Here is an 8,199-nt window from a genome sequence, read left to right as displayed (position 1 = left end):
GGCTGAATAGCATTCTGATTATTCCCCCAGCTGAAATTTGGATGATTTCTGTTATTAGGATGATAGGTCGCTGACACAGGCTGCTGTTATCGCTGATAATTATTCACATATTGCACAGATTCGTTGACAAGAGAACACTGATCCGTAGCATGAGAACCTACACAAAGCTCACAAACCATAGCTATTTGATTAACTCCATATGTAGCCAGAGAATCAACCTTCATTGATAGCGCTTGGAGCTGGGCTGCAATAGCGGTGGCTGCATCAACTTCCAGAATACCTGCTACCTTGCCTGACGTCATCCTCTGAGTTGGGTTTTGATGCTCATTTGCAGCCATCGTCTCTATAAGATTATACGCCTCAGTATAGCTTTTAGCCCATAAGGCTCCTCCAGCTGCTGCATCGAGCATGGGCCGAGATTGGGCCCCCAAACCATTATAGAAACCAGTGATCACCATCCAATCCGGCATTCCATGATGTGGACATTTTCTCAACATTTCCTTGTAGCGTTCCCAAGCCTCACACATAGATTCTGTAGGTTGCTGCGCAAACTGAGTAAGAGCACTCCTCATAGCAGCAGTCTTTGCCATCGGATAAAACTTCACCAGAAACTTTTGCACAAGATCTTGCCATGTAGTGATGGACCCAACTGGTTCAGAATGTAACCAGTCTTTAGCCTTATCCCACAGTGAGAATGGGAAAAGCCTCAACTTGATTGCCTCATCAGTCACGCCATTATACTTAAAAGTGCTGCAGATCTCGACAAAATTCCTTATGTGCATGTTGGGGTCTTCAGTTGCCGCTCCTCCAAAAGAAACAGAATTCTGCACCATCTGAATAGTGCCCGGCTTGATTTCAAAGGTGTTAGCTTGAATAGCCGGATGAAGGATGCTTGACTGAATGTCATCAATTTTAGGCCGAGAAAAATCCATAAGAGCTGGATCAGCTTGAACAATACGATCTCCCATGTTTACTGGTTCTTTCTGCTCAGTTCCTGAATCCGAATCCTCAAAATCTAACTTCTCCGGAATATCAAGAACTTCGTCTGTCTCTTCAGCTGTATCTAAAGTCCTCTTGCGAGCACGAGAACGAGTTTGCATAAACGCTTGCTAAAGTACCTGAAACACAACCGAAAAGAGTAAGTAACTACTACGTCCTAATCACTGAGTCCTAATGACCAATGATGGTAAGTACATAAACTAAACAAATACGCCGAGTCCCCGGCAGCGGCGCCAAAAACTTGTTAGGGCGAAAATACGCGCTAATATTCACGCAAGTATACGCGTTCGCAAGTAATATAGAATACTTTCTAGTTTGTTCCCTCAGAGACTCAGACTAAATTATTGTCTAATTAAACTCACTCACCAATGTATGATTACTTCTCAATGTTAAGATAATAACACTTAAAATTGTTGATTAAATATTAACTATAATTAACTACTTAATTAACCACTTAACTAACACTTCAATTTATCAATAATAAAACACTCATGAGATCACAACTTCATTATTACTTCCTTTTATAGCCATTATTATTACCTTTAGCATGTGACAGTGATGATATTAATCGAATAACACGAAACTGATAAAAGCCAACTTTCATTGTACTAATACCATTCTACCAAGCATCCACAATTAAGATAGAAGTTGAATAGTCATCAATTATGTTGAGTTCCTATATGTCTACAGAAATTGACAACACAACGATTTAAGCACAAGTTATCCCTTTTGATTACATAGGGCAAATAAAACTGTTAGAGTTACCCACTAATCACGCACAACGTACATGAACCTATGCTAGCATGGCAAGTTCTAAATCTCAAGATCCACTGTCATTTCACAAGAGATTAACACCCTATCTTATATGTTCGCGATGCATATAAGACGAATACGCACAACCAATACTAGATATCATACAATCATCACACACTAAAGTATTAAACAATTAACTAAAGAATTCCATAATAAATCCGTTGCAACCCCATGATCACGATTAGCCCATAATAGAACTTATCGCCATCATGGGTTCATATGAAATCATGATAAACAAACACAAGAAAATAATAACTAAACTAATTATATTAAAACAGAGTACGTCACAAGAGTAAATAAGTCAAAGCAAGAAAACTAGCATCCAACGTTACAACGAAACAAGAATCACAAGAATATATGCTTCCTCTTCGTTGCAGTGTGCTAAATCGGTCTTCTTCCTTATCTCCCTCGCTTCTTGCGTAAAACACAATCTAAAACATAATCCCCTTAATACTCTCTGTGAAAACGTCTCAAATCTACCTATATAATAGTCCCATAAAACTCAGATTACATAGAAGTTGGAAGCCAAACAGAAGTAGAAGTCTAAAATAATTTATCTTTTCCCCCGACCCTGCGCGACCGCTCAGCATAGCTGCGCAGGCGCGCAGGTTGCTGCGCGGCCGCTCAGCATTTCTGCGCGGGCGCGCAGGCCTCTACTGGAAAAAATCCAGGTTTGCTCCGTTTCTTCGCCGTAATCTGCCCATTCCTTTCCTCTCGCAATGGTGAACACATGCCAAGGCTTATTCTTGATGATTCCTCCCCCGAAATGCAACTAATACCCTGAAATGCATAAACACTAGAAAAACGCATCAAATACACAAAATACTTGATTTCAAGACACCAATTTAAGCCATTTTAAGACGTTCTAAGTGGTATAAAATGCCACTTATCAGGTTCTGATATTTCTTGAGAGTCTTGAGATGTGGTAGGATCTTCAGCTTGCTCCCCCTGGACAGGTGCATTTTCCTTTTGAGTTGTTACCACAGATTTAATGACATCAGTACTTACAGGTTCAGAGTTTAAGTCATCAGAATTTACAGAATCAGAATTTAAGTCTTCATTTTCAAATCTCAGCTGATCGTGATCATTGAAATCTTCAAGTCCGGTAATCTTCTTATCATCAAAAGATACATTGATAGATTCCATGACAACCCTTGTTCTTAAATTGTAGACTCTGAAGGCTTTTGTGGAAAGTGGATATCCAACAAAAATTCCTTCATCAGCTTTTAGATCAAATTTTGACAGCTGTTCAGGATGAGTCTTAAGAGAAAAACACTTACAACCAAATACATAAAAGTATTTCAGATTTGGCTTCTTTTTCTTCACCATCTCATATGGTGTTTTTCCATGCTTGTTTATGAGTGTTGAATTCTGTGTAAAACAAGCAGCCTGCATAGCTTTAACCCAAAAGTAGGTTGACAGCTTTGCTTCATCAAGCATAGTTCGTGCAGCTTCAATGAGAGTCATGTTCTTTCTTTCTACAACTCCATTTTACTGTGGAGTTCCAGGTGCAGAAAATTCCTGTTTGAATCCATGTTTTTTGCAGAACTCTTCCATGATTGAATTCTTGAACTCAGTGCCATTATTACTTCTTATAATTTTAACAGAATCTCTGACCATCTTATCCATTTGTCTGACATGATAAGTTAGAGTAAATGCAGTTTCATTCTTCTTGTGCAAGAAGTACACCCAAGTGTACCTTGTGAACACATCCACTATAACCATAGCATATTTCTTCTTTGCAATAGACATGACATTGACTGGACCAAATAGATCAACATGCAGTAGGTGATAAGGCTCAAGAATTGATGACTCAGTTTTGCTCTTGAAAGAAGATTTTTTTTTTGTTTTGCCTTTTGACATGAATCACAAAGGCCATCAGGAGCAAATACTGATTTTGGAAATCCTCTCACAAGATCTTTCTTTACAAGCTCATTTATATTGTTGAAGTTTAAATGAGAGAGTCTTTTGTACCAATTCCAGCTTTCTTCAATTGATGCTCTACTCAATAGACAAATTGCAGAACCATCAGAACTTGTTGAAAGTCTGGCTTCATAAATGTTACCATGCCTGTAACCTTTCGAAACCACTTTTCCTGTAGAATTGCTTACAACTTCACAGTGTTCTTCAAAGAAATCCACATGATAACCTCTGTCACAGATTTGACTCACATTCGGCAGATTGTGTTTAAGTCCTGAGACAAGAGCTACTGTTTCAATGATGACATTCCCAAGATTAATATTGCCATATCCCAGAATTTTTCCCATCTTGCCATCTCCATAAGAAACTTCTGTGCCAGCTTTCTCCACAAAGTCTGAGAGCAGGGCTTTATTTTCAGTCATTGTCCTGAACATCCACTATCCAGTACTAGGATGTTTCTCCTGTTGCCCTGCAATCACAAAGACCACTAATGGTTAGTTTTAAGGACCCAGACTTGCTTGGATCCTTTTGCCTTTTTAAGTTTGTTAGCATTAGCAGCGGATTTAATATAAGAGTTTATGCTAACATGTTGTTTATCAGAACTTATATCAGACTTTGCATCAGACTTTACACTAGAAGGAATTAAAGCAACGTTCTTCAAAGAAGGTTTTATTTAATAATAATCATATTATAAACTATGATATTCCTTACAAGTGTAAATGGAATGCCATAAACTTCCACAATGAAAACAAGGATTTTGTGGCTTAAACCTAACAGACTGACTCTTAACTCCTAACTTAGGAGGTAAAAAGTTTATATTCTTATTCTTCCTGCAAAAAGAAGCAAGATGGTTAGAGTTTCCACAGTTATAACATTTTTTTCCAGGAGCATTAGGAACAAGCATATAATTATTGCTTTTATTCACTCCTTCCTTTCTATTCCTATTTTTCCTAGCTGCTTTAACCTTGTTGACATTCCTTATTTCTTTCAGCTTATACTTAAGCTGCTTCTTTGTCATTAAGCCTATATTGACTTCAGCTGGTTTATCCTGTTCTAATTTGTCAGAAGTTGACTTCTCCTTAACTTCTGTCACAGACTCTTTCATCTTTTCAGAATCAGACTTTACAGTTTTAGCTACAAACTTAACAGGATTTACCTTTGGATTAACAGTTTATTTAACAACAATTGGCTTAATTTGTTCAGTTCCTTTTTCACTTTTATCATCTCCATAATCTAAGCCCTCTTTCCAGTTTCCACTACTTAATATATTCTGAGTTGTTCTACCAGAGTTAGTGCAAGTCTTGATAATCTCTTTTTCTTTTTCTAACTCAGTTTTGAGAGATTTATTCAATTTTAGCAATTCATCTCTATCATAAAAAGCATCATCTCTCTCTTTCTGAGTTTGATGGAACATAACTAAGTCCTTTTCTAAATAATCATTCCTTTTCTTAAAAGCAAGATTTTCAGAAGTTAATCTTTCACATATTAAAGTTTGATCTCTGTAGCTAATAAACATGGTTTTAAGATATAATCTCAACTCAGTAATATCATCAATATGAAAGGCAAAAGTTGTTTGAGGTACCTTTAATTCAGCAGTTTCAGGGCTGCCATCAGCATTTGCCATTAAAGCATAATTCACCTCATCTTCAAAATCTGAAGTGTCTGTCCAGCTTTTCTTCTTTGTGACAAGTGCCTTGCCTTTGTCACTTTTTCCTTTCTTACAGTCAGGAGATATGTGGCCTCTTTCACCACAGTTGTAGCATTTGATATTTGAGTTATCTCCTCTGTCAGACTTTGCACCCTTGCCTTTAGATTTTCTAAAACCTTTCTTATCAGTACTTCCACCTTTCTTGAAAAACTTCTTTCCCCTTCTGAATTTCCTGTAGGCTATCTTTGTGATACCCTTCACCATAAGAGCATAAAATTTCATTAATTCTTCATAAACATCTATTTCAGGTAAACTTTCAGTTTCTGAATCATCATCATCAGAACTTGATGATTCTGAATCAGATTTTGTGATGAGAGCTTTTTCTTTGCCTTTCTTTGAGACAACCACTTTGGGGAATTCCTCCTCAGCCTTAAGAGCAACTGTCCTTGACTTCCTCCCTTATCTCTTGCTTCTCTGATCCATCTCAAGTTCATAAGTCTTGAGCATACCATAAATTTCATCAAGAGTAGTTTCATCAAGAGCATAGTTGTCTCTTATAATAGTAGCCTTCAAATCCCAACTTTTAGGAAGAGCTAAAAGGAATTTTAGATTTGAATCTTCAAGATCATATTCCTTGTCCATCAGTGACAGATCATTTAAGAGTTTGACAAACCTGTCATATAAGTCAGTTAATGACTCATCACTTTTTGAGTCAAAGTGCTCATACTCTTGAGTGAGTATAGTCCTCCTGTTCTTCTTGATTGCATCAGTTCCATGGCATCTTGTCTCCAAAGCATCCTATATCTCCTTTGCAGTCTTGCAATAAATTACCCTGTTTGACACAACATTATCAATGGCACTATGCAGCAAATGCCTTACCTTTGCATCCTTGGAAATGGATGAGATATCTTCAGCTGTATACTCACTTTTCTCCTTTGGTTTGCTGGCTGATCTGCAACTACAACAGAGAGCTTGGTTGGCTTATGCGGTCCTTCATTCATTCTTTCAAGGTATTCTGGATCTGTAGCTTCCACAAACATAGCCATCTTCACTTTCCATATGGGGTACTCAGAAGGTCTCAGTATGGGAACCCTAATAGTCTCATATCGACTGTGGATTTGAGTCTTTTGAGTTTCTTCAGTTTTGGCAGGCTTGGTTGGATTTTCTGCTTCTTCAGACATGATTGTTTTGGATCTTTACTGTATGTGTTTTAACAGATAAGCTCTGATACCACTTGTTAGGTCACACAACACTGTAGAAGGGGGTTGAATACAGTGTAGAATACAATCAAATCGATTTCAAACACAAGTAATAGTAAATATATATATTCGATATAATAAACTCTGTTATAATAGAACTGTTCTCTCTCAGTGATGAACAAATATCACGAGAGCTGCTAGGTTACAATGTATGATCTTCTCGATAATGATAACACATATAGTGTAAACCTATGTCTGTGTTTATATAGTACACAATTACAAGATAACTTCTAATTGATATGAAATATAATTCTGTCTCCTAAAATATATCAATCAGATATCTTATACAATTCTTTAAGTCCTCTAACTCTTTCCATGCATATCTTCTTTTTGTATTAGTCTCGATCTTGTAAATCAGCTTCCTTCCTTAACTATTAGTCCTCCAGTACTTAAGTTCTGATATCCATCTTCTGATATTTATCTTCTGATAATCTAAGTCCTGATATCCTTAAGTTCTGACTTCCAGTAAGTACTGATTTTAGTAAGTACTGATATTTCCTGTTTGTTAAGATCTGAAAACTAAACATGAAACATATTAGACATGACATCTCAAATATATCTAACATTAGGGCTTTTTTATTATAGGGTTATTGATTGATTTTGATGATTGAGATAGCTTCCTGATGTGATTTGCAATCGATTTATTTATTTATTTGTGCCAAACGATTCCCGGAGTACTATAGTCGAGTTTTGGTATGATCCGATTTAGGATCGGGTAGTGGAACATAGCTATCAACCTTTAGCCAAGCAAGTCAAGCGGAGAGTTAGATCTGCCAGTTTTAGAGGCACTCTTAATAGATGACCCTAGATATTCTTGTGAGACCTTTTCTTGTTAATGTCAGTCATTTCTCAGGCACCACGCAAGGAATCACACATATACCTTATTAGGTATGTTTAAAGTTAACAAGAGGATACGACCTTATCTACGGACAGAACGTCGAATTGCGCCGATTAATTATAACTATGATGAGAGTATTACATGTAATACCAGATGTCGGCATTGGAGTTAGAGTTACGAATAAGATAGTATGCAACGGTAAATGAAGTTTTCGTTGACTAATGATGGCGAAATGGACTCAATAAGGGGCTGAAGATATACTAAAGTGGATGGACCCTTATGTAATTATTTATTTAATTAAATACCTTATTGATAGATTATGAGAACAACAACCAACTCATATAGTAATGACGATCATGTGTGTGATTTTCAAAAATTTAAAAACAAATTTTCAAAAAAGATTTTCTTAACAAAATTTCTAAATGTTCTTTAAATGAAATGAGTTTTAAAATATGGTTGTCAAATTACTACTTGGGTTTCTTGTTTGTTATAAGTATTAGATTACCCAGAAGAATACTTAATCTAGACTCAACATTGTTAATTCAGAGGGCCAAATTGACCCGCTATTACTGAAAAATTTAAAAAATTTTGATAGAAGAGTGCAAAGCTTATTTAATAGTATTAACAATAGAATCAACATGCGGAAATGTTATTTATCCAATTCATGAAACTATTAAAGTTTAAAAGGATTCGTTGGTTCAAAAGGAAGCCAGAGTACGATC

The 8,199-nt window shown here is 36.5% G+C and overlaps 1 non-coding gene across 1 annotated transcript; it reads left to right on the top strand.

Moving 5' to 3' along the window:
• The first annotated feature begins 468 nt into the window (after window positions 1-468).
• LOC141701062 (small nucleolar RNA R71) lies at window positions 469-575 on the top strand. The gene has a single exon (XR_012566643.1). It is a non-coding gene; the product is annotated as a small nucleolar RNA R71 (small nucleolar RNA).
• Window positions 576-8,199: the final 7,624 nt, after the last annotated feature.

This window comes from Apium graveolens, unplaced genomic scaffold (assembly GCF_009905375.1).
Source record: "Apium graveolens cultivar Ventura unplaced genomic scaffold, ASM990537v1 ctg3282, whole genome shotgun sequence".
Taxonomy (NCBI): domain Eukaryota; kingdom Viridiplantae; phylum Streptophyta; class Magnoliopsida; order Apiales; family Apiaceae; genus Apium; species Apium graveolens.
The sequence above is the reverse complement of the archived record's forward strand: the minus strand, read 5'-3'. Positions and strand labels throughout refer to the sequence as shown.